Source organism: Canis lupus, chromosome Y (genome assembly GCF_048164855.1).
Source record: "Canis lupus baileyi chromosome Y, mCanLup2.hap1, whole genome shotgun sequence".
Taxonomy (NCBI): Eukaryota; Metazoa; Chordata; class Mammalia; order Carnivora; family Canidae; genus Canis; species Canis lupus.
Window position 1 is genome coordinate 5,173,812 of NC_132877.1, and position 27,947 is coordinate 5,201,758.

The following is a 27,947-nucleotide window of genomic DNA, read 5'->3' on the forward strand; positions in this document are numbered from 1 at the left end:
GTTTATTCATGAGAGAGACAGAGAGAGAGAGGCAGAGACACAGGCAGAGGGAGAAGCAAGCTTCACGCAGGGAGCCCGACATGGGACTCGATCCTAGGACTCCAGGATCACATCCTGGGCCGAAGGCGGCACCAAACCACCGAGCCACCCAGGCTGCCCTTAGGGATTCTTGTCCTAACCCTTAAACAAATCTTGACCATATCCTATTACTTTCCAGACCTTTCCAGTTTTGAGAGAAAGTCTCATTTTTGTAATCAAGTCTCATTTTCTGGCATGAAAAAAGTCTCATTCAGATTCAGATTTAGAATTAATACTAGACTTCTCTTCTTCACCCAGTTTCTACCTCAGGGACTTGCAGAAGAGAAGCGTGTATGACTTGACTCTTCTTCCATCTGCCTCCTTCTTTTCCCACTTTGCCTCTTACAGATTTAGAGCACATGGGGGAAGAATTTAAAGAAGGTAGGGATACTGACTGGTTCACTGAACTAGGCTTGTTATGTCAGGGTTGTCTTATGTTGGCAGGTGGTCAGAGCTGGCTTTGTGGCAGGTGTTTTTTGGTTTGTTTTTTAAAGATTTATTTATTTGAGAGAGCGGGAGAGCATGAGTGGAGAGAGGCATAGAGAGGAAGAAGCAGGCTCCCACTGAGGAGGGGGAGCCCCACATGGAACTCAATGCCAGGACCCTGGGATCATGACCTGAGCCAAAGGCAGACACTTCACCAAGTGAGCCATTTGGGTGCCCCTGTGGTAGGTGTTTGAGTGTAGAATGGTGGTCTGTTGGAGAGTTGCCCGTGGGAGTTCTTGGAGGGACCCGTGGGGTCCTCAGCACTGCACAACTGCCTATTACAAACAAGCCTTGCCTCATGTTGACCTTTCACACTCCTTTACCAAGTGTTCCTCCACAGGCTCCTACCGCTGGAGCTCTCTGGGTTTGTACCAGTTGAACATACTAACTTCAAGACAGAAAAAAGCCTGGTGCCCTTTTTCATCATTCAGGTAACCTAAGGAAAAACATATTCTTCTCACCAAGTTGAGGGATGTAGACAACTTCACCCAGGCAGTATCTCCTTGCTATTGGATCTCCAGAACTGCTCTGGCCCTCAGAACTTTCCAGGTCATCAGCAGGTGTTACGTCCCTGGGTTCATGTAGATCCTAAACTCTCAGGGACACAGGCAAGGCTCCCAAGAACTTTCAACACATATGGCCATGCTCAAATGGCAGGAACAGAAATCAAGTTCCCGCAAATCAGCAAGCATGCAGCCAAGAGACAGCCTGCCTGTTGTCCCTCAGCCTCCAGATTTGTTGGAATCACCTTCCAAAGGTGACTGGGTGAATGAAATACCAGAGGCATGTCCTCCTGACCTAGTGCCCCCAGCTGTGTATTAGGGTGATAACCCATTATAAGCAAACATTCACTGTGGTGACCAAATTCCCTTGAATTTCCACCTTTCTCTTTTTTTATGGGCTAGAAGTGGATAAGTGGGAGGTTGTCCGGGGTCTGCCATCTGTATTGTAAATGACGAAGGAATGTGTCCTTCCTGACTACTGCGCTCAGCCCCATTCAGCTTGCTGATGCGATGATGTTGGCATGTTGCCAAGGCCTGTTTTTCATGACAAGGTTTGGGTGAAGGCATTTAACTGCAGTAACTGAAATATATTTTCACTCTCATTTAATTATTGAGGCCAACTGACTACACTATGAATTTTAAAATCCAGTTTTTAAAAGCCTTCATTATGCCACCTGGAAGCATTTGAGTTCACAGAGCTAATAAATTCTAAATGAGTGTAATAAAATCCAACTATGCCCCAACTAAGTAAATTTCTTTTTTAAATTGTTTAATGGATCAGGTGAGTCTTTTTCAGTGGGAATAAAAATGCTGTTTGTCATGCAAAATACGTTAGGATTCCACTCAAAGTAGCCAGGAAGTAGAAGTAGAACTGCCAGTACAAGGCCTAAGGAAGGTCATGAGCTTCAGATGTCTGGTCTCAGAACTCGAGTTCCGTCCGTTTTTCTTCAAGCCAGCATGTCCTTAGAAGCCAGCTCCTCACAGCTACTCCGTGATCCCTGTGACATTGGCTGCCTCTTCCTGTCCCCAGCCTCAGCTCTCTCAGTACTGTCAGCAAAGCTCTCCTCGACAGGACCCATCCCCTCAGAGCCACCCGAGACCTGTTGTTTGCACAACAGCCTTTACACTGGTGCACAGAGGCTATTTGCATTTCTCGTAGGACTTCTTCCAGAAGACACCGTGTTCCAAGGGCAGCAGAACTACCTCCGAGAGGCCTCCAGTCCGAAAGTGAGGACACCTGAGTAGAGGATTCTAGGCATATTACCAGGGAGATATTTGCAGAGAGCTTTCCTCAGGGACCCTCAAGGCCCATCACGGAATGGAATCTAAATCTTTCTTTGCTGTCGTCTGGTCCCAGATGTACCATTTGGATTCTTTTTTCCCTTTTTATCCTTAGGTGTTTTGTTTTGTTTTGTTTCTTAATCTGACTCTAATTATTGAGCTTGTTGATCATGCAGCAGGGTGCAATTTCCTTCTGTGTATAGCCTCATTTGTTTATTTTGGAAGAAAGAAGCTTATTTATTTAATTTTTGGTGGCCTGAAAGGTTCCAGAGGAAAAAATGGGTTGATTTTGGTTCGTTGCTCAGATCTCCCTGCTGTAAGAAAAAAGGAGAGATGAGTTCAAGATGGTAGCAACATACAGATTTTGTACCCTCACGCGGGGCTCCCGTCACACATACGGTCCTCTAAAGGGGAACTGTTTTCCTTGCACAGTGTGAAACGGTTGTCTGAGATGGAAATTCTTCTATGCAGACACAGCCAGTTATCTATGATCCAGGAAGCACAACCTTCTTTTTTTCTAATTTACAAAATGGAGGTGTGGACTGGCTGCTGCAGAGTTGTGCACTCCTTGTGTAGTTATCTCCACTGCATCATCTGTCCCACTGTCCAGGTGGACAAATCACTCTCTTATTTGTTCCTTGGTCTCTTCGTTGCAATAACAGCTTACATTATCTGAACTGTCTTATAAGCTCATTCCTGATAAAACCTACACAAAACTGTATTCCAGGGAATCAGTTCTCGAATTAGCAGGATGCTTTTTTAGAGTGTAGACAAGTTGACTTTTCCTAATGGAGACCCATATGCACAAAGGGAGCCTCTGAATCTCATTGCAGAAGGTCTGCTGGAATAAGATGTATCATAGAAAGATGATTTGCATATGTTCCTTTTTTTTTCTCTGTTACTTATTTCATATTAAACTCTATGTGTTTGGTATTTCCAGAAGTAAAGGCCACAAAAAAGTACAATTTTAAGGAGATAGATTTGTTACAGATGGGCAGAAGGGAAGCAGACATTTTCTTTCATGAACAAGACATTTTGCTTGCAAATAAAGAGTGGTTCTCCTTTTTCTGATGGAGAGAAAAAAGAAGAAAGAAATACATAGAACGGCCAAACTGCTGTCACCCACCCAAGGCTTGGAGAATGCCTCCCGGGACTGGGAGCGAGGTGGCCGCACAGCAACCAGCCCTGTGCCCCGGACCACAGAGAGGAGCACTTGGCGGGCCCTGAATATGGGCTCTTCAGCGCTCTCATAAATCAAACCAGATTTGCCTGAGATTGGGCATGGGAGAGGCCACGCTCAAACAGACCTACTTGAGAGCGTTATTTTCTAGGATTGAATCACTGCAGCTTGAACATATTCTTAAACGTAAACGTCCAATTAGACAGAATCTGCTTTACATTGTTCTAATTAGCAACCTGCCAAGCTTGATTGTTGATAGGATAAATGGGTCATCTATGTTTCATTGAAGTTTTTCTTTTTTTAATGAGTGGTTGGGGTGGGTGTGTGTGTGTTTCCCTGTTATTTTGTTTTTATTTCTTCAGTGTTTCTGGCAAAGGGTGTTGCCTGCAAATTGCAAATGGTTCCCATCAGCAGACCTCTGCTAATTTTAGAAGTGTTCTTCAGAGGGACTATTTAAACAGGTGAATTTCCATGTGAAGGAAGAGACTCTTGCGCAAATCTTGGTCCTTAACCTAAAATGAATAGAGGTAAACTGCTGCTAAGTCTTTTTCATTTTTCTATTTTTCAGGTATCCTGGCATGAACAGAGTTTTCTGCCCCCAGTCTTTGGAAAGTTTCACAGGCTGGGCACCTCTCCTCCACAGCCAACAATGATGTTTTGTGTCTTCATCCCGGCTACAGGCCCTGGCACACAAACAGCCCAGCCTATTCATTCCTAGAGCAATTTTACATATGCGAGACCGAAGCCAAGATGAATGTCTTCTTCCCCGATGTGCTCAATTCAACCACATTCTGGTAAGTGCAAACACTGAGATCGTTCAGATGAGAAGTGGGGTTTGGACACATGTTCCTGATCGATAAGCCTGCCCTTGCTCACAGAGCTTCCTCTTTGTTGCAACCCAATCATCCAAATAGATATTTAATAGAAAGGCCATTTGTTCTGTCCAACTGGAGTTCCTCCAGTGGGGCAGAGATGGCGTCACCTGCCCGGGGGGTCATGTTGGCTCCCTCCTGGGGCAGGGCCCCTGCCAAGCCTAACAGAATCCTCACATTGACTCCCCGACTCCCCGGCCAGCAACTTCAGCCTGGCGTCTCACTGGAAAGGGAACTCGAGACCCCTGCATTTTCACCGGCCAGACATTCTGAATAAGCTCTATGTCCTCGGTGCTGGCACTTCTTCATAGAGTCCTTTGAGAGTTTGAATAGGGGTGCTGGAGAAGCGTCTCTTTCATTTGCCGCGAACAGGGAGGTTCTGCAAATGCGTGTCACCGCAGGTGCACAGGTGGGAGCCGATGCAACGTGCAGCCTGGGAGGTGGGGGTGGGGCCGCACCGGTGACACATGAGCAGCGGCATTAGGTCCAGGAGGCAAGAAGTGGCTCTGTGACACAGGCTGGAGGGGTGCCAATGGCAGGGTCACCTCCCAGGTGTCCCCAAAGAGACACAGTCACGCGGGGAACCAGAAAGAGCCCAAGCAGGTTACGGTAGCCCTGCCATCGAATGATTTCACACAGCACTGTCTCTGAAGCACCTGGTGACTCACCCTGGCTTCTGTTGCCCCGTAGCGCAAAACTTCAAAAATCACATCCAGTGCCTGATGTGTATCGTGGGATTTTTCCTTTCCAATTCCTTCTGTGGCGATTTAGTAATTTATACTTTGATGTGTTCCCTTGTTCCAACAATACTGTCACCTCATTCTACTTAAATTGTGCTTTATTGCACAAATCTTGGTCATCCAACTTGGTGTTCCAGTATAACTTTACTTACATTTGGGATCCCACTTAAATAATGTTTTCCTCCAAAAGTTATCAGCAAATGAAATGTGTATCTATCCTGATGGTATAATATATTAAAATGCTAATTGGAGAATTCTCATCTGGACCTTCATTTAGTAAATATTATACAGAAAAGAAGTACTTGATTGATGCAGAAGGACACTGACTAATGAAGTCTCTTGCTATGTTTATTTTTCTCTGAAATAAGATGCACTATGAATGTACAAAAACATGATTTACTGCTTTTAAATTACCTACATCAGGGTTGGGAAATAGCTCTCATTCGGAGAGCAGCTCTCATGCTGTGGGCTAGGCGTAGTTCTGCCTCTTTGAGTCTGGTGCACAGCACTGTTATACGAGATGCAAGGACTCGTTGCATGCAACTAGGGTCCTCCCCTGGTTCCCCAACCAGTGTACGCTGCTGCCCACTGTATAGGGCTCAGGATGCTGTTCGTGTAAAGGGTCAGAGAGCAAATAGCTTGGGCTTTGTGAGCCATAGAGTCTCGATTTCAGCTCCCAAACTCTGTTGTCCTAGTAAGTAAGCATCTAGAGATATGTACCGTATAAAACAAACCATCAGTGGCTGTGCTCCAGTAAACCTTTATTTACAAAACTCAAGGGGGCCCATATAATAGTTATCTGTCCCCGACGTGATACCATTATTTCTTTTTAAAACAATGGACTTCTCTGTTTGCCCTCTGCTCTGTGCATACTTCCTGTCTTTGCAGAATGCTGCACCATGGAGAAGGGGTCTTTGTGCTCTCACGATGTTCCTCAGAAATTCCAAAATGGGAAGTCACCTTCATAAGTTTGTGTTGTCACCATACTTTGTGATGGGGTCAGTCTTGTTGTGTCAGACATTCATTATCCTGGTCAAAAGTGCCTATTACTGAAGATGGTACTGTGGTTTGATTGGAGGAGGAAGGGCTTTGGGCATGATCCTTGGAGAGATCAGAGAATGAGGACCCCGTGAAAATGTGTGTTGATTGCAAACTCAGAGTGAACAAATCAGACCCAGAAAGAGAATCATGAGGAGTGGCTACAGTTGGAGTGGAGTTCTGAAAGGAAAAGAGGAAAGATGTTTCATGCCTGCAGTATTTGGGAGAGAGAAAACACGATCATTTCTGTCCATGGTAATGCTCAAAAGTGCTGCCTCTGGAGCCCCCTTTGATGTGAATAAACACAGTTTTGTAAATTCACATAATTCAGGGAGGAATTTCCATCAGCCATATTCCTGCTTACAAGGTGTGCATTTTGAGACTTAAGCTTTTGTAAGAAAATAAACCCTCTCTGCCAGAGTAACATGAAGTGGCCGACAGGGTTCTCTCTGTATCACGGGTCCCTCTCGTCCAATGGCAGGAGGGCCTTCCTTCTGGTTTATGAGGCTTGATGCTCAAATATCTAATATTCAAATAGATGTGGAATCAGTCAAGAGGAAAGCACGTCCAGCAGTCCTTTGTGTCTAAACATGGAATGGCTTTGAGGAGTTCCTTCATTTTCCTTCCGTGATCTCTCCTCATTGTTATCAAATAATGTTGCTCTTTCTTTCCATTGATTCCTTTCAGCTTTTACATCGATCCGCCAACAACCTAGTATTCTTGGTAGCACACAAATCTCCTTTCATTTAATTTCAGTAAGTAGCAAAAATTCTGTGGTTCATGTTTTGTGAGTACTTGGTAAGTGCTGGGTGATGCCTTGAGTATGTTCATGAACTATCTCATTTAATTTTCTCTGTATAAATGCAGAATGGGTCCTGTAATAATCATTGTACAAACAAGGGCAGCAGATTGCTCAGCGTCACTGATTTGAATCAAGGACTTGAGTCAGAACAGTTTGAACCAGTCAGAACCCAGAGCTGTAAAGGTTCACATCAAACTCAAGAGGATGCTGTGTCTGTGTCACAGAACGTGGGGGGTCAGGGAGTGGCAAAGAACAAGGGAAGCCGTGTGCTTCTTTGCCTCTGGTCTACCAGGTGATCTCAGGAGTATAGGGTTGACTCTGAGAGGAGCTGAAGCCATTACTGGGGGTTTTATGCATTATCTGTCACTACATAACACCCTGAACAGCTTAAAACCCGTGCATTATCTCAGTTTCCATGGGTCCAGACTGTGGGGGTGATGTAGCTGGGTCCTCTGCTAGGGTCTCATGTGACCTCAGTCGAGGTGTCAGCTGGGGCTCTGTCTCCTCTGGAAGTGTGACTAGAGCCGGATCTGCTTCCAAGCTCCCTGAAGTTGTTGGTCAAATCTAGTTCTTTTTGGTGGTAAAATCCAGGGCAGAATGGAAAAGGCAAAACGGTAACACAGAGGTTCCAATTTCAGGAAGAAGCTACCACCCTTTGGTTGAGCTAAGAGGTTGGGATGACTGAAGGCTCTAAATTTGTGGTACTTGGTTACTCCGCGATGGAGAAGCAAATGACATAGCAACACGGATAGAACGTAAAAGCATAGTTTGGCATGAAAAGATGCACATATAAAGGGATAGATTGATAATTTTTGCAAAAACAGGAAACACACAAAGAATGATGCATATTTCTTGAAAACAGATGAGCAGATAACTCACCCGAAGCTTGTTACATAGTTGCTGAGGGGACGGGGAGGGAGGGGGTGGGGGTAGAGATCAAAGGGAGCACGTCATAAGGAACAGAGGACCTGTTGTGGACAAGTGTGAGGACCTACATGGACAAGTGTGAAAATTCAGCGTGATCTGAGCGGGTGTGGTATCATTTACCCCTCTTCTGCGCCAGAGATTCAGAACAGGGAGGGATATATTTTTAACGATTAGTTAATGTATTTTTCTCAGGAAGTAGTTAAAGCAAAAGTAAGCAGACATATATTTGATATGCTTAAGCTGTTAGAATGATTTTGGCAACTATTATATGGAATTTCGCCCACCCTAAAAATGTACATTAAAAAGAATACTAATTAGTTCACCTTCAGTTACTCCCCAGCCCAGCCAGACAGCTCGCTGCTCCTCATAGCTGGATAATTACTTTTACCTTATTAACTGTCCTCCTTTCTCCATGCTGACACTATCACGATTTCTCTGCTGTTCGCCTGGGCACAAAAGGGCATCGAGAAGCAATTTTCCTTATAAACTGAGAGTCTTTAAAAATGAGTATGTGTTGGCTGATGATGAGAGGAACTTCTCATCAGAAATTCCAGACTTGGAAACCAAGTTCTGTGTCCAGGCTTGATTATCCTCATCTATTCAAGTCATCACGGCTAAATTTGTTTATGCATTTGTTACATTTAATTGGGCTCCTCTCCTTCTCCCACTGTGTTGGGAGAAATCAGATGAAGCCAATGCACCCATGCCAGGAGTCGGAATTCGGTGATGATTACATCCTTCTAGTAGACACTCTGGTTTCTCCCTGTGAGCTAGCAGTAGCCTTCCAAGCACCCTTTGTTTTCCAGTGTTGAGTAGAGCATCGTCTTGAGGCCACGACCTCACCACCAGTGGACATGGGAGAAAAACCAGTGAACAACTCATGTCTGTGATCTCCTGTCCACACAGGAGTTGGGAAGCAATGAATATATTTGAACCTTTCTAAATCCCTTTTATGTGCAATTTTCAGGAAATATTGTGGCCCCTTCTCCTAATGAACAATGGTTTGGAAACCCAGCTCTGCTGGAACTCCTGGATCTTCATAGTTGATTAGTTTACCACAGTGACCCATTTACTAAGTCTGGATGCAAATTAGACTTACCCAGATCCATGTTTGGAAACTGTGGACCTGCAGAAGCAACAGTTACTACCTTTAGTGTTTTGACCTGAGGTAGAAGAGAGAGTATGGGTAGAGAGCGCTAGCTGTAATTGGCAAAAAGAACTTCAGTGATTAAAGATATTTTCATTACCAGGAAGCCAGACTTTTCTCTTTTTTTAATTTTAATTTTAATTTTTAAAATTGTTTTAAGCCAGACTTTTCTGGGGGGTTTTCACATCTGATGTTAGTTCAAGGTGAGAGGAAAAAAGCCCAGATAATACATCGATTTAACACCCCTTTTGATTCATTGAGCAAATACTAGGCATCGTGCTTGGCACACACAGAACAAAAAGTAATGTGAAAAAACAAAAGTTTCTTTCTGCATATAACGTGGTCTTCAGTGGGGTGGTTCATATGAAAATACATACAGCTGAAATAATAATTGCTTAAGGTGAAGAGAAAATATGTAGGGATACATATTCACAGAGAAATTGACTTAAGAAATTGTTTGGGGGTGCCTGGGTGGCTCAGTTGGTTGAGCGCCTGTGTTCGGTTCAGGTCATGATCCCAGGGTCCTGGGATTGAGCCCCTCATCAGGCTCCCTGCTCATCAGGGAACCTACTTCTCCCTCTGCCCCTAACCCTACTCATACATGCTTGTGCTCTTGCTCTCAAATAAATAAATAGTATCTTTTTTAAAAATGAAGTTTAAAAAAAATTTTAATGGTTTTGATCCAAGCCTTAAATATAAAAAGTTGGCCAGGGCAAATGGATTTTAAGATGGCAAGAGAGGGACGCCTGGGTGGCTCAGTGGTTTAGCACCTGCCTTCAGCCCAGGACATGATCCTGGAGTCTAGGGATTGAGTCCCACGTCGGGCTCCCTTTGTGGAGCCTGCTTTTTTCCCTTTGCTTGTGTCTCTGCCTCTCTCTCTCTCTCTCTCTCTATGTCTCTCATGAATAAATAAATAAAATCTTAAAAAAAAAATAAAGTGGCAGGAGACATGGCTACATTACCCATGAGAATTTGTCTAGTACTAGAGACTTAATGATCGATCACTAAGTATGTGTGTGACAAAAAACATGTGGACAGGTACACAGCAAACGAGTGAAGTACTTTTATAAGGCCAGTTTGTGACAGATAGGCTGAGCTGTAAAAATCCACATGCACTTGATCTTTATTGGCAACCCACAACCACTGAAGGATTGTAAACCAGAGAATAGCACAGTCATCCTTGCCTACTAGAAATGGCTGTCTTATTAATGGTATGGAGGATGCACTAGAGAAAGATGTGGAAGACCTGGCTGGCCTGGAGAGCAGAACGGAGAAATATGAGTGCTCTGTGTGCATGGGCGTAAGAGAAAGAACAGGGACATCCAGTATAAAATCCACAAATATGTACATGTGGACACGTTTAGGTCTAATTAAGAGAATTTGGTGACTGACTGGATTTGGAGTGTGATGAATGTGATAGGCACCAAAGTGACTTGCGAGTCTGTGGTTTAGGCCAGAGGGGATGAGAAGTCCCAAATTATTGTCTCCTTCCCTTAGTGTGACCCAAGCAGGGAATATAAGGGGGGGAGGGGGTCGTGTATGCTGTAGGGGCTGGCAGTGAAGGAATGCTAGATTGAGGACATAATGAATGTCAGACAGCTGTAGGGTGTCCAGTCCAGGTAGAGATTCCTTGTTGACGGTACAGATCTGCAAAGGAGAGTGAAGCTCTAAATAAATGTAGAAGTAGGCGTGTTGGGGAAGAAGGAAAGACGTGCGTGGGCATATCCATAGATTGTGTCGCAAGATGATGAAAAGAGCAGGAGGGCCCTCCAATTGTACAGGCTGGTGAAGGTAAAAGAAGACCATGCGTTTCCAGAGCACAGGAGCAGTTAGAGAGAAGAAAGTCAAGGCAGTGGTACAACGGAAGCTCCCGGGGCTTGGCAGGAATGGATTTGCCACAATCAAATACCCAACTGCAGCATATTCTAGCGAGATTACTTTATCCCAGCTTTCCGGGCAAGCACTTCGTTCTTTTAGTAGGAAATAGAGTTCTGATGATGCCACCAATCCTTCCATAAATTCTGCTCCTGATATAAAAAAAAAAAAAAAAAAAAAGATGTTGCTTTTCTTGACCCTGACTCCTTAAAACCCACAAGTGCTTGGCTCTCTGACAAGAGTCTCCTTACTGCACATCAAAGGCACTTCGGTTTTCAAACTGTTGTTTCTGCCGTATTTAAAAATTCAACCAGATAGTCAACAGGATTCCGTATGCTCCATGCGCATGGAGCTCTGTTTGACCGTGCATATTAAATTCAAAGCTGATGTGGCTTCATATGCACAAAAGAAAGGTATGATTAGGGAAAGAAAAGGGACACCAGTCATTCTTACTTTTTGCAAGTGATTCATTCAAAAATAATTGTTGGGACCTGCCGCCAGCCAGACTTTGGACAGAAGGCGCTCAACCACGGGAAACAGCATAGTCACAGCTTCTGCCCTCATAGACGTCATTGCCTCTGATTATCTTCTTTGGAATCCCAAGAATCACACTATGTCTGACATAGTTTGAGTTTTCTCAACAGTAGAACCCAAAGCAGGGGTTGTCGTACAAGTAACTTATCTGAAAGGTGACCTCAAGCACGTGGTGAAAAATTAGAGTCACCTGACACTCACTTGCCACACCAAGTTTGAACAAGGTGGCACCCTACGTTCTTGTTTCAGCTTGAAGCTGTAAACAAGTGTCCTTTCAACCAGTCTGTTGAGTGCCACGCTTTGGAATCATGCCTTAGTTCAGTGATTTCCCTGTTTAAGATGACCTCTCATGGAGCCTGAAGTGCTGTGTGAAGACTGGGAGCAGAAAGAAGTGAGCCCCAGAAAAGGAGCATTGTCCAGTGATGATCACATGAACACCTGAGCCTCTCCCTCTGGAGACCTCTGAGTGTGCAGAACACACATGCCCCCAACATGTTCTGTGACGTGGCATCAAACCAGTCTGTCTGTGCAACTCCCGGGCCGGGACACGCGTGCACTGATTAGGAGTGAGGTTAGTGCATGAGCTGTGGGGTCACACAGATCTGGCTTCCGGCGAAGTGCTCCCACTGTCGCAAAGCCCTGACTGACGTCCCTTCCCCCCGGATGTTCCTCATCTGTAACTTGGAGCCGTAAAGGAGAAGTGAGTCCGTGCATTAGTGGAGTGTGTGCCTGGCTCCTTGCCTGGCACATGGGAAGCCACAAACATTTCCTGTATTAGTTAATAGGTCGAGTCAGGACTTGCCTGAAGATCTCATGGCTGTCCCCTTCCTGCAGGGTTGTACCATTTACTAATTTTCTGGCATCTTTTGCAGACATTTTCCTCTTTTCTTTACACTGTTTTTCTTTACACTGTTACACTTTTAACTTAGTAACAGGTGCCCCATGTGTGTTTCCATAGGATGATCAGAAAAAAAGAGAGGCGGAAATATCAAAGAAACAATGCAGAGAAAAGCCGGAGAACTGTAGAGATATATTTACGTATACCTGCTTCCCCCCGAACCTCCTGAGAGCTAAATATGGTGAATTAAAATAGACCCACTTGATGCACATCATTGTAAATTTCTGAGCACCCAGAATAAAGAAAGCATACATTTAATCCTAATTGTTCCTAGATTTTTTATTTACACTGGAGTTTGTTTGTAACCCCAAATCAGTGTATTCAAAGCAGTCAGTACAAGACTTTTTTAGATAGGGGTTGAAGGTCAGTGAAATAGGGAAAGGAATGTGTTTATTAACATGTGTAGCTGCTGAAGTGGTCCTAAGTCATTAACTATATGGAGTTCCATACTGGCAGGATTTAGATAACTTAAAATAATTATTGAGTTAAATTGTGAGGATTATGGGATGGAAGAGGGGATGATATGAGAAAGATAGAAAAGCTAGAAGCTAATAGTCTGTATCTCCAGATAATAAATCAAGAAATAGCCATATACTCATATATAGAGTTAGTGGGACAGAAGCATAGATTAATTAAAAATATTAATTTTTAACAGTATCTGATCCTGGAGTGACATACATAATGGGAGGTGTAGGGCAAGGGGATTTTTCTTTAATCATGAGCAGGCCTATTTTACTAAGTGCTTTTTTTGTAGACATAGATTAAAGACCACTAATTTCTTCAATTTGTCAAAAGCTGTATATAAGCAAATCATTTAATTCTAGGTTTAAGCAATTTGAAGATTTCCTTCGCTAAATGCATGAGCCTCTAAGAAATGCTCGTAAAATCTTGTGCTTCTGCAATGTACATCCTTGTACCTGTAACCACTTGAAGGAATTAAAACATTTGTCAAAATTATACATTTTCCAACTTAATGCATTAGCTGCCATTTCAGTGTTGCAGTACCCATTGTTTCACTTTATCCTAGAACTGTAACATGTTTTACTGTCTCCCTAAGTTTTAAATGATAGCAACCTGCTATTATGTTTCTGTAGCTCCTGGATGTACACAGAATGAACTCTATACACACTTAGAGATGGGTGTGCTTCCAGCAAGGTAGCAATCATTGAAAATATGCCTGTAACAGTGATGCTGTTAAACACCAATGTGCGCAGTGTACCTGTTCTGAGATTTACAGCTCAAAAAGAAATCTCTTTTGAGACCTTTTTCTTCTCAATTAATGTTTTAAATGAAAAATAGTATAGAATGACCCTAAATTATTAATGTGTGTTGGTTAGAAAAACACATTTCATGAAAGAAAGCAATTTTTTAATGACATACATGAAGAAATCTTAAAACGCCTCACTACTTTTATTCTTTCTGCCAAATCTCAAAGATGATTAAAAAGTCTGTAAGGGGGAAAATGTTTTTAACAAAGGTGACAAAGTAAAACTTTTATTTGGAACTTCTTTAAATTTTGTATAGTGATTCTTTTCCCTACAAATCATACACCTTCTTTTTTCTAATCTAATAGTTGATCTTGCTTTTTGGCTTCTTCCTTAGAATCCAAGGAAGCCCAGACATATACTAACACCAGGACACCCAAGACATGCATACACACTACCACCACATCTTGGCCATTGCCTTGAAGAAGAAAATCATTGTATCCACATTCCAAAAACCCCTTCATTCTTTATACACTAAGGTATAATTCCAGCAAATAAATTTTAATTATTTCTGAGGGGACTGAATCACTTCCCATCTCTGGACTTGGGGATATGTCCACAGACTTTTTTGCTTGACCTCTGGTTATCAGTAACTTAGAGAAAAATGAAATAGATGATTTTTTTTTTACTATGTTGTCTATTTCTCCCATTTTTCCATGACTGCATATTGGTAACATACAATGCGTTGAACTCTGGCTGTTAAAATTTTAACTGACTTCAAATTGCATGCCAGCCAGGTTTTGCAACTATACATGCCTGCATTGTAAATTTAACATTTTCATGCTAATCACCATTTTTGTAATACAGATAATAAATGGCACTAATGGAAAATATTTTTTTTGAACTTTAGATGTCTCTGAAACAATATCTCCACCACTTGCTACTTATTGTCTGTTGATATTGTCTGTCTTCTCTGCTAATAACAATCTCTAGAAATTTAGAATCCTTCTGTTCCTGCTACACAGAGGGTGCCACCCTTACAAATGGAGATTCCCCTGGTACTTGTATTACTCTTACAAAAGGACAGCTTCTGCTGGGTTTTCAGAGCTTCTCCTGTGTGTGCTGTTTCTTAAAAATAATCGGTCTCAATATAATCCTTACACCAAATACGCATATTGTAGGGTGTCATTGTCTGTTCCCCTTCAACCCATTGGAGACTTCAGAAACCGTTGCCTGAGACTCTTACTTGTAGAGAAAGATGACTCCAGAGAAATGAAGAAAACTACCCTGGATATGCCATGAATTGTTGTTAGTCGTGGGCAGATTGCTCTCTTTTAGTAAACACTTAAAACACATATTCAACATCATATTACATATTTTTAATCCATAAGTATCTGAAATGTTAATTTTTTTAGCTCTTAAGATGAAATTTATTGAAAAAGCTTTCTGTAAGAATGGAAGACTCTAAAATTATATGAGCTTAAATGCATACTTAAATGCATACTTAAATGCATGATCCTTCAGGTTCATTTCTTCTATTTTTTTGCTTGGCTCAAAAAATAATAAAAAAATTAATTAAATACATTAGGTTCAACAGAGCATAATGTTATGCTAAACGAATTTTATGTTTAGGGAACTTTAAAGAAGGAATTTAAGCAGAATAATTTGATGGTAAAACACTTTGACTCTGATAAAGCAAAAGCAGTTGATGAGCCATCATGAGAGAAGAAACAATTTAAAGTTCTGTCAAAGACAATGAATTTTTGTAGCATGTTTCAAATTGTCTCAAGTAGAAAGTGAGAATGTTCCCTTGAAAAATCAATTATGCACATCTTGATATAATGATAAGCAACTTAAAAAGACTTAATTTTTCCCCTTAAACATGAAGTTTATTCTTAAGAACTTGAAGATAACTCATAAAAATCATTTCTTTCTGAAATCTGTGAATTACTATCAAGAGCAAAAGTCAGTGTGACTCCTTCTCTCTTCTTTACATAAGAGAAAATGTTCACCATTAGTGATATCTGACTTTTAAAAAAATAGAGTATCAAGAACAAAACAGAAATGCAAATTGGCCTCCTTTCCAAATAGTTCCTAAAGTTTTCTTACAATCCATCTAACTGCTAGTTTCTAGCTCATTTTGATTAGAAGGGCACAATATCACCTCTATTTTTTTTCTTTTTTACTGAAAATACTTCCAGAACCTCCTTCCTTTTTATTACTACTGTCAAAACTCCATAAAAATAGTGTGAAAAAATTTGAGGAGCAAAAAATAAATTAAAGATAAAATAGCTAATGTATGTCACAGCAATAAATGTCAAAGAGATAAATTTGTCCACCTATTCGAAACAAGAGATTCTCACACTTAGACACATGCATACACACACATCCACACACAACTTAAAAGATTCCAGAGAGTAGAAATAGTAACTACTACATCTCTTTACAAACAATAAAATGAGAAATCAGTAATAAAAAAGTTTTTAAAAACTCCTGAAAAATTAAAAGTAAAATAAAATCAAACTAATTATGAAGTCTTAACTGTTGAGTAAAAGACAAAATAAAAACTCAAAATGCAAAATATACAGAAAATAACATTTTTATTGTGGGTGGCTAAAATGCACAGAAGAAATGTCATAACTTTAAATAATTAGTAATAGGAAAGAAAAATATGTGAGGAACATTCAACTGAAGTTAATTGAAAATAAAAGTAATACTTTCCTTCAATTTTGCTGTGAACTTCAAAGCATTTCTGAATTTTAAAAGAGAAAAGACAAAAAGAAGAAAAATGCAAATAAGCATTAAGAAACAGACAAATGATAAATAAACCCAAGTATTGACTCTTTGGAAAAAATTAGTAAAATGAAGAAGTCGGTAGATAATATAATTTAAAAGTTGTTGAAAGTTACAAATCCAAAATTTGAAATAAGGTTACAGATATAACAGGGAAAGTTAAAAATATTATAGAAGGAATTATGTTAACTCTAGTCTGTGGAAATAAATTTGAAAACTTCATAAGAACAGATAATTTTCTAAATAACAAGGTACATATGCAGAACTATTTTGATAAAATTTTTTTGCATGAAAGGACAGTGATGAGTATGTGTTTCTGAAGAGTTTCTTCTGTGGGTCTCCAAGCATTCTATAGTATTCAGATTAAATCGGTGAAAATGCATATAGATAATAAATGGCAATGTGTCTATATTGGTCTAGGTAGACACACTGCCACTTAGCAGCAGGTGAGAGAAGTCGGTATGGAAGCTACTCAGACACAAACACTGTGCCAGGCACTAAAGAGTCAGTCATTAGATGGCAGAAACCAAGACCCTGTTCTCCAGAGGGGCTCACAGCGTAGTGTTGGAGGAGAAGCATCCAGTACACACACACACACACACACACACACACACGCAAAGAGAACTGCATTGCACTGTAGGGAATTAGAAGTACAGGGCTCTAAGAACATTTTATAATGGGCCTTCTCATTAGGAAGGTGGTCTAGCCAAAACATCTAAGCAGGGTTTTCTTGAGAGGACTTACTGTCCCTGAAGCACCACCTGCATGGAGGGGAAGGCGTGACTGGGAGGCCCTTGACAGGAAGGAAAGTGTATTGATCAAAGAATGAAAAGGTGGGGGATCCCTGGGTGGCTCAGTGGTTTAGCGCCTGCCTTTGGCCCAGGGCGCAATCCTGGAGTCCTGGGATGGAGTCCCACATCGGGCTCCCGGCATGGAGCCTGCTTCTCCCTCTGCCTATGTCTCTGCCTCTCTCTCTCTCTCTCTCTGTCTCTCTCTGTGCGTCTATCATAAATAAATAAATAAATAAATAAATAAATAAATAAATAAATAATCTTTAAAAAAAAAGGAATGAAAAGGTGTCTGGAGGATCTGACACCCACCCTTTGCCCACTCCATCCACCTCCTCCCCAGCCAGTATAAACAAGTACTCGTATTAGTTTCTGGATGCAAATGTAAAGAAACGCCGCTGCATCTCCCTTTCTCTGTATACAGATCTCACATGTCTTTTGGTCTAGGCACATAGTATGTCATCGTGCAGTTGATCACTTTGTTCTGAAACTCCTGTTTATGCAGAAGTCCCAGATATTGCCACATCTAGCCATAGGATTGAGTGTCCTAAACACTAATGGTGGCTGGTATGGAAAATAAGGTCCTTTTTCTCTGCCTTTGCTTAAATATAAGAGCAGTGTTTGCCTATTAGCAACTTCAAGTTCCAGACTCGTGTGTGAACTTTTCCCCCTTCTGTCCATGAGCATCAGCGCTGAGCTCACTACCATTTTTCAGCGTGGGTCACTTCTCCCTCCACCGTGGAAATGGTCGTAAGATAAAAACATAAAGCCGTGCTAAGCCAGCAAGTTTGACACTGAACTTGTTACTAAATACATGTCTTTAATAAGGTTTTTAAATCTTGCCAACTGTTTAGAAATAATGAAGGACCTGAAGCGTGTTTGATTGCTTCACTACCCAAGCAAACTGAAATTTACCGGGGGGGGGGGGGGGGGGGGGGGAGGAGTATGGGGGGTGTGAATTTCTCTCATTGTTAGTTTTAGATACAACTGTACTGGAGCAGATTCACACACTTAGACCCATCTCAATCCAGTTTGGAAACAGGAAATGTGTATAGTCACACTTTATATTGAAGTTTTGAGTTAGTGTTTTGAATTCTTCTTCCTCTTTGAATTTTATGAAATCTGGGCTGAGATGGAGAATCCATAGATGTATTTACTTCCAGTGCTGTCCCTCCTGAATCTGCTACTATGGGTGTAGCTGTGGTCTGTCATGGATGCCATGCTGATCTGGCTCCATTATGATCACTGTGTGCCCTTAACCTATTACTTATTAAATATTTGAAATCATCTTTGACTCATCAGAGGCAACTATTTACACAGTAGCGACCATTTTCACCAAATTGAATAAGTTTATCCTCTGAAAATCATGAGTTGGTAGCTCCCATAAAATTGGCTTATAACATAAATCTGTTAGTACTCATTATTAACCCCAAGGTGGGCTGTAACTGGATTTAGCAATGTTCAGTTTTGAGAAAGAAGGCCTTCTCACTTGCACTTTGTTCAAAACAAATGGTGCCATCGGTGGGAAGCAGTGGTTTCTTAGGGATTATTTCTCCCTGTGACAAGCCTGTACAGTAGCCAAATTCTTCAGAACAGCAGAGAATGTATACTCACTCCACCATCATGAATCTGCCTTTCAAAATAAATAAGATTAAAATGATTGATATTCTAATTCATTTGCAGTTGCTTCTAAAGGTTTATATGCAATAAGTATAGACAGTCCACAAAAGCTGCTAATAATACATCAAACTGGGTAGTAGGTCATCTTACAATTAAAAATGAGGTCTCGAAGCATCTCAAGAGCAGATGAAATGTTGACCCTTGATTGAATCTTTCATTCTGCATTATCTCTGTGATCGTAGGAAAAATTCCAAAGCCAAAGGAAAGTAGAAAGTAGATAATGTGTTACTACATACATATTGTACGTATCTCCATTATTAGCAGTTATCTGATACCACTCACTGTCTTCAGTATCTGTAGCTCATAGCATGAGGCAGGTAGAGCCAGAAGGCCTTGTATTCATGTCCTAGCACTTCCATTTACCAAATGATAAACTTCAGCGCAGGTAGTTTTGTTCCTCATTTATACAATGAAGACATGTGAGGTTTAAGGTAAGCAAAATGTGTCATGCCTTGAACAAAGTAGAGACATGGTACAAGTATTTTCTATTTTGACTGAACTCTCTTGACTCTCATAAGTTACTTCTTTTCCAATTGCCCTTTGATTTATTATTCCTTTTTTAAAATTTATTATTCCTAATCCAGGTCTCTTTTCAAAATGTATTTGAGACAATATATAAGTCCCATGCTGGTATACAAAATCTACAAAGTGTGGTAAAACCTCCACATCAGTGTAGAGATGAGTAGTAGTAATAGTTACAGAAGAAATGTCAGGGACATGTGAGTTATTGGAAGGCAGCTGAAAAGTTAACTTTGTGTTTCTGGGAGCCATGGCAAGGAGAGAAACATAATGAATTGAAAGTGCCAGTGTTCAATGAGATGACGCCCACTGGATCATCAGAAAAGACAGGTGTTTTCCTGGGTCTGAGTGCTGTTTTTTTTTTTTTAAGATTTTATTTATTTATTAATGAGAGACATACAGAGAGAGAGAGAGAGAGAAGGAGAGGGAGAGAGAGAGAGAGAGACAGGCAGAGGGAGAAGCAGGCTCCATGCAGGGAGCCTTACGTGGGACTCGATCCTGGGTCTCCAGGATCACACCCTGGGCTGAAGGTGGCGCTAAACCACTGAGCCCCCTGGGCCACCCCTGAGTGGTGTTTATGGCCCATACTTTTATGTAAGCTAGGCAAAGGTGATCTTGTCAATGATCATTTTTCAAAATGCACATAATGTTGACTTCTACTGGTTCTAGGAGTGAAGCTCTTGATGCTGTAGGAGTTCATGGTGAGCTCGGCTTCTGGGAAGCTGATACTCTGCTCAGTCTTGGAATACTTTTCTATGGTGCAGAAGGGCTTCTCCTTGGTCTCCCTGGAGTCTGATCTACCCCAGGCAGTCACAAATAGCAAGCAGAGAGGAGTTAACTCCCCTGAAACAACCACCAGGGGTTAAGTAACCCTCAGTGAGACAATTCTGAGTGTTCTTGGAAAGTCTTATTGGAAGAAGCTCTCTATATGGATGGTAGGAACCATTTCTAGCTGTTCTTCCTTCTGCCTTGAACCTTCACACTTCCTCAACAATGCTTCCTAGGATGCCTTTCCAAATAAACTGCCCTCACGTCCTGGACTCAAGGTCTCCTTTGGGGAAACCCAAACTAACACAGATTTCAATTAAAGCCAAAGCATGTTGATAAATTACAGCTTTGTGAAGGCTTTCTCTGTGGTAAAAAGATATAAGCAAAATAATGTCCATGGTATCTGTGTAGTGATCCACCCAGTTGCGTGAATAAAGTTTAAATAATCTCAAGCAATGAATAGATCATGTGCACTACCTCCCTGCATAATTTGATTGAAACAGTCAGCCTCATGTGAAATGTGTTAGAGGAATGATTAGAGAGGCATAGGAGTGGCTTGAGGTGAGCTGGTAGCTTGCATTTTTTTGATCTGCCTGCGTCCACTTTGTCAAAATCGATGTGAATAGATATCGATTCATCACGAAATTGTTTCCAGTTCTGTTTTATGTTATCGTTCCATGGAAGAAGGTATTCCTTTAAATAATGTAGGAAGCTATCCAAGTTTAACTTCTGTTGCACACTTAAAATTCAAACATTTTATGCTACCGTTGTGTAAAATGGAATGATTCCTCACCAGTAGGACTGCAGTGACACTAGTGATGCGGGTAGAGTGCTCAGCCCTGGATGGCGCAACGGGGAACTTAGCTGAGTGTCCCTTTGCCCTGTGTCTTCAAGGGGCATCATTCATCTCCTTTCAGTATCAGGAAAGTAGGTGGCTTGGTGATCATTTATTAAGAAATTTAAAGATCTTAATGTAAATTCTTAACTTGGTTGAGGGATGCTCAGCATTCCAACAAGCAAACTTCAATTTGTCTTGAAGTCTTGAGATAAATCAGGGTTCCCTGAGGACTAGCTGAGGGAGTCTGATGGCTTTGTAGGCAAGAAGTGCCAGCATCTGTCCATAGCCTCACTGTGTTTTTCATCCTTAGGCTCTTTACAACCTCCAGTGGTGAGCACATCCCAACAGCCCCTCCACGGAGAATCTTTTTTCCCATCATAAATCAATTGTGTTGATTTCTGGGCTTCATACTGTCATAGCTATTGAGTTCAGCTATTAAATTTATCCATAATATCTTGCATTTTGTAAGTTTCGTCTTACCACGGTACGTGCCTCAAACTTGTGTGTTAAATGACTATTTTGCAAAATCTGGATGCTTGTGAAAATGAAAGCTGGAACACTGACTGACTCACAAGAGCCCATAGCATTTGATTTCTTAATGTCCTTTGTGTGACCCAGGCTTTGTATCTTTATTTAATTCCACATATAATTCTGAAACATAACCTGGCCTGAAAAAGAGTCTTTTTTTTTTTTAAAGATTTTATTTATTTATTCATGAGAGACACAGAGAGAGAGGCAGGCAGAGACATGGGCAGAAGGAGAAGCAGGCTCCCTGCAGGGAGCCCAGTGTGGGACTCAATCCCAGGACTGTGGGATCACGCCCTGAGGCAAAGGCAGATGCTCAACCGCTAGGCCACCCAGGCGTCCCGAAAAAGAGTCTTAATATTTGAATTTTCAATGCCTCAATCCAGAATCGATTTTCATATATACAGTTACACTGCTTTACATTTCCCTCCAATAAACAAGAAAACATTCCAGAAATTGTTCATGAAGTCTCAGTCAAGATCACTGGACTGGGAAGGCGTACCTTTCCGTAAGTTCCTCCAGATTGTACCCCAGTAGCACAAAATTCAGCCAAATCACAACCAAATGAGGAACTCCTGGCGGCTCACTACACATTCTCGTTATGTTCAACCAGATGAGATTTTCAAGATGTCTCTTCAGATCCAGCAATGGGCCAGCGTCATGGAGAGGCACACACTTGGCATCTCATTGTGCGTGCACATTGCAAATAGAGGTCTGTGTTTCACCACATACGACGTGATCAGTGCTGGGAGGGGTCGTGGAAGGAAAGCCCACTGGAGTTCAGGAAGAACACCGTGGGCCTGGGAGGTTCAGAAACTCCCCCAGACCAGTTGGTCTTTAAAGAGAGAAGTGGGTTGAGTTTGGATGAGTGGTCAGGCATCAGGAAGATTCTTCATAAAACAGGACAGAGCCTGAGTGAAAATAGGGGGCGGGTAAGAAAGGACCTGATGTGGGGTTACCAGACAGTTGTGGAGGTCATGGGGAGCAGAGATACGCTCGCTCGACTAGACACTTCTTAGGGCAGTCCGAGTGTAAGGACTTAGACAAGCGTGCGGGTCTGGGTCCCAATTCCAGAAGAGACTGCACGGCTGAGATTCCGGACAGGACAGCAGCCAGTGTGGTCGGGGAACCGTGTCCTCCCAGCACCTGGTGAAAAGCAGGCCTTAGTAGCAGCTGACGGACTCACTGACCGATTGCTTGAAGTCTAATTTAATAGTTTATGCGGTACCACTGCACTCCGTGGCAAAAAAAGAGATTCAGTAAGAACCTTAGACAAGAATGTCTTGGAGGTAGGCAAACTGCTAGCAGACAGGTGATGAGCAAAGACTGGCAAGGTAGGGGAATATTAGTGCCCGGAGACATTTTCCAGCTGTTCTCCACCTCAGCAACCATGGAGTGCACTCTGTAGCCTCGTAAACAAGGCAGATGATGCTACAGATGAACCTCACTTATGCTGTAATTTCCTGAATATGAAAAGCCAACTTAGGGACAGGACGGGATGGAATCCCTGGTCTCACAAATTTACTGATGGAGAAATTTTGTTTCTCCCTCAGCCCGGGTGATTGAAACCCCTTCCCAAAGATCAGGAAAATTCTTATATTATTTGACAAGAGAGAGGATGTTTAGGGAAAGGAACATGCATATTTTTTTCTGGAGATTATTTTTTTAGAAAGACTTTATTTATTCATGAAAAACACAGAGAAAGAGGCAGAGACACAGGCAGAGGGAGAAGCAGGCTCCTCGCAGGGAGCCTGATGTGGGTTCGATCCCAGGACTCCGGGATCAGGAGTTGAACCAAAGGCAGACCCTGAACCACTGAGCCACCCAGGTGCCCGAAGATTTTTTATTTAAATAGTATTCAGATAACAAAATTGTCAGAAATGTGTATGAAAACCCGTTTCAGTTTTAAGTAAGAGCAAAACATAGCATTTTGGAAAGATTCTAAAAGTAACAGTTTTCATCATTATGTGCCTGATTCTAACAATATCAGGGGCATAACGAGTTTTTACTTTCCCAACTGTACCAATAAGGACGCTGAGGCCCGGGTGATTAACTGATTACTTCGGATTGCCCAGCGAGCGTGGGGAGTCAGAATTTGAACACAGGGAATCTGTCTCAGGCTGCCAGGCCTTAGCCGCTATGCACCACGACAGGCCGCTTGGATTCAGCAGGTCTGCGAAAGTGAAAACATTTGCATGGCAGTGCATAATTAATTGTCACCCTCCTGGGCTGTGATAGTTGCTGACCAGGCATCTGTTTCTGCTCACAAGGTTTCGGATTTTTCCATTTTAAATGACTTCAAAACACTTTATTTGTGTACAGCTTATTTGATTCAAGCAGAGCATTTTTATAGAGATGGTCTGAATATCTTTACCCGTAACAAGGATGTCTTTTTAAAAGGTGGAGTTTCATCCTGCTCTTCACTGGGACCTGGTGAATGTGGTTTTTTTTCCCTACATAAACTTTTTTAAAGATTTTATTTATTTATTCATGAGAGACACAGAGAGAAAGGCAGAGACCCAAGCAGAGGGAGAAGCAGGCTCCCTGGGGGGATCCTGATGCCGGACTCCATCCCAGGACCCCAGGATCACACCCTCAGCCAAAGGCAGATGCCTAATCACTGAGCCACCCAGGCGTCCCCCTACATAAACTTTTAATGAATGTGGGAATTGGAGAAACCCTCTCTTGGATTTCTACCACATTATTCTTGTTGGTTATTTGAGAGGGTAAAGAAACATCATCTTCTCTGAAATGCCTTCCCATCCTGATACATCTCTTTGCTTGCCTTTGCCACGGGGCAGCCAATGGTGTGTTTGGTTTGCGTCATCTTAGGAAGGAAGCCTTGGAGACAGGGTGAATTTCTGCTTTCATGAACACACCTTAAAGGGACAGAATTCTCTGTACTGAATCACTATAATTTTAAGACATCATTTCACAAAAGAACAATATTTCTCCACGGTTTTTTTTATGTTTGCGTGCCTGGGGCAGATGAAATGTGGAATTCATGGCAGGATTATTCTCTGCATCTAGTCACTTTTTCTTGGTCCTATGAACAATATCCTTTAATCTTCTAACATACTAAGGTAGGAAGTGTGGCGAATGGCTTAAAAAAATGATAAAAATGTTAACTCATGTATTTACCTTTTCTCAGCTCACCCCAACCCCAGCCCCCCCAAAAAAATGCATCCTCCATTAAGAGATTATTTACTAACTTGATAAAATATTTTAGCATTCCCTGTGATTCTAGGTGTTGAGGAGAATACCCCCAACATATGAAGCTTTTAAGCTGAATGCTCTGCTTTATGCAAACCTCATTTAGAAACACTTTTGCAACATTCACAGATTTTTCCACGTCCGGTTGTTTCCAAAGACAGAATGATGAACTTGAAAATTTTCCTTATTTTCCCACTCATATGTATATAGCTGATGCTTCAGGCAGAGGCATAATCAGCAAAGTAATTTGCGGACAGAAGGAGGAATTTTTTTTTTAAACTTTTTTTTTTAAACTTGTTTAAAACAGGAAAAAAGATTCTCTTATAATAAGAAATCCCATTCATGCTATCTCCCTCATCAAGTTGTGTCTTTATGTTTGGTTGGTTGGCTGCATTCGTTTGAAAGCTTAGTGGTGTGTGATGTACACTCTTTAATGGTTAAACCATTAGCCTCTGTTCCCCACGGGATATTCATCACTTTAAAAAAAGAGCTGCTACCCTGGAAATGTGACTCTTAAGAAAATTTCTAATTTCAAACAGACTTTCTTTAGCTATAGGGAATTTAAACAAGTGGAATAGGAGCAACTGGGTGGCTCAGTCGATTAAGCGTCTGCCTTTAGCTCAGGTCGTGATCCCACCATCCTGGGGTGGAGCTCCGAGCGGCCCCCCGCTCACTGGGGAGTCTGCTTCTCCCTCTTCGTCTCTGCTCTCTCACGCTCTCTCGCTCTCTTAAGTAAATAAAATCTTTTTAAAAAGTAAATAAGTGGAAATAAAAAGACAAAAAATATTTGTAAGGTCTCAGTCTTGTTTGCCATGAATTTATAATTTATAGCTATATATTAAATCTGGACATGCATAAAATGTGCACTAGATTTATTCTACATGGATATGAAATATTAAACAGCAAAGTCCCATGCAGATACAGGGAGGAATATTTTCAATTCCATGACCCAAAAATGACCACAGACTTGATGTTTTTTTGTAATGAGAAAAAGATGGGTTTGGCAGGTAGTCAGAAGATTCAGGAAATAGCATGGACCAGAAGGAATCGGAGTTTGGACTGAGCCAGCACCGGTGAGGAGGGAAGCAGGAACAGCACACAACAGGTGCAGGAACGTGAGGACATAGAGGTCTTCCTTAGCGAGCCATCAGCCCTCCCTGTGGGAGGGGACAACACACCCCAAGTCCCCAGCTGAGTTTCTGTCTTCCCTGAAGGAAGCTAAAGAGATTTTTGATGGCAAACAGTGCAATTTTGTTGTAACACTGGTAGAAAGGAAAAGCCTAATTAGAAGGCCAATATAAAGCAAGTAAACCTACGCTTAGTACTTAAAAAAATTATACCTCGTTGCACTAGACTGGATATTCCCCCCAAATTCATGGTTACCTGGCCCAGGGATGTGATCTTACTTGGAAAACAGACCTTTACTGATGTCATCAAGTCAGTATGGAGTCATGATGGGTGACACTGGGCCCCGAACCCAATGACTGCTGACCTTATAAGCAGACGGAAGTGTGGACACACACACACACACACACACACACACACACACACACACACAAATACAGAAGAGAAAGCCCTGACAATCGGGGCAGAGAACAGAGGGAGCTATCTACAAGCTAGGGAACGTCATGGGTTGCAGCCCCCACAAGAATGCAGAAGAGGCAAGGAAGGCTCCCTTGCTAGAGCTTTCAGAGAGCACAGGTCTGCTGACGCCTTCATTTCAGACTTCTGGCTTCCAGAACTATGAAAGAGAAAAACTTGTATTCTTTTAAGCTCCCTGGGTTGTGGTCATTGGTTCTAGCAGCCCCTAGAAAGAAATACAAATAGAGCCCAAGTTTCCATTCTTCCGTCCCTAACAGGAACCCTGAATTTCAGAAGCATGGGCCAGCATCCTTGTGTCATCATTCATGGTCCCATCTTCCTGGCTTACGTGAAATGTGAGGTACTATTCCTTAATTAAAATGCCACATCCAGGCATTGTCAGGATGATGAGTGACTCTCATTTAGAAGTCTTTTCGATTTGATTCCATTTGATTAGCTCTGCCAGGGAGCCCGGAGCCTCCTGAATCTAATGAGCTGATAGAGTAAACAAAGCTAATATGACTTGATCTTGATTCCTTTTTTTTTTTTTTTTGACGACTTGATCTGTATTCTTGAACAAACCCCATTTTTTTTTTTTTTTACAAACATGACATCCATCTAAATGCGGACCTTTTTAGGCAAGACACAGTGTCAAGACAGCTGGGACACATCTTGGTGCTGACAGGTGTACGTGGCTTGGGATTTTTGAAAACCAGGTTTGCGACCTGGCCAGTGAAAGGTGAGAAAGGGGTGTAGCCCATTGGCCATGGGTTTTCCCATCTCAGCAATGGGGAGAAGGTGTATCCCTGACAGAGCTGTTTGTGGAGATTCTAGGAATTGGCAAAAGTCAGCCCCCAGCTGAGGGCCTGGGGCTTCCTATGTGCTTAACACCTGCTTATGTCCTCACTGCAGCTCCTCCCTAGCACGGATGTGAACACATTTCAGGTCAGGCTGCTTGAAGAAGCCTGTAGTGTGAACAATCATCCTCCTGACATATGTATAGGAGAGAGAGACGTCAAATTTCCAGGGATGCCTTGAGAAATGACCGCCAGCTCAGTGGCTGCAAGCAACAGACACTTACCATCCCATAGTTGGGAGGCTGGGAGTCCTAAAAAGGTGTCAGCAGGGCCAGATTCTGTCCCTGGCTTCTGAGGTTTGCCCGCAGTCCTCATCATGTCTTGTCCTGTGGACATGCCACCCCTCTCTGTGCCCACCACCACCTGGCCTTCTTTCCCCTGTCTCCGTCTATGTCCCTGTCTTCTTATGAGGAGGTCACTCAGTGAGCTTAGGGTTCACCCTCATTCAGTGTAGGCTGGTTGAATGTTTTTAATTAGATTAATGTTTCTAATCTAATCTGCAGAACCCCATTTCCAAATAAGGTCCCATTCTGAGGTTCCAGGTAAGCATGGATTGGCGGGGTCCCTATGCTTCCCAGTGTGTCACCTGCAGGCTCTAGGTGGAGTGACAGGGTGCCTCGCTTTGGCAGTGGTGTGTATCATCTGGCAGGCCTCTGTATCTTTGTCAGTTTGTTTTTTGAGTTTGAGTTCTCATTCTCTTTTTTAAAGGAAGCTCCTGAAGGTCAGAAAGCTTATTGGATCTGCCTTGTTCAGGATGCTACTAAGTTCTGAATAGATATGCTCCGGCCTCTGTCCCTAAATTAGCATCTTTTTTAATAC

At 42.1% G+C, this 27,947-nt stretch overlaps 1 long non-coding RNA gene across 13 annotated transcripts in view; it reads left to right on the forward strand.

Annotated features, from left to right (window-relative positions):
- The window catches only part of LOC140629081 (uncharacterized), a 528,858-nt gene that overhangs the window by 279,940 nt on the left and 220,971 nt on the right, over positions 1 to 27,947 (forward strand). For 12 of the 13 annotated variants that reach the window (XR_012026945.1, XR_012026948.1, XR_012026947.1 and 9 more), the window contains one exon: positions 4,097 to 4,322. This is a non-coding gene — a long non-coding RNA (uncharacterized lncRNA). The remainder of the gene's footprint in view (positions 1 to 4,096; positions 4,323 to 27,947) is intronic. The other variant, XR_012026951.1, reaches the window with a different exon arrangement.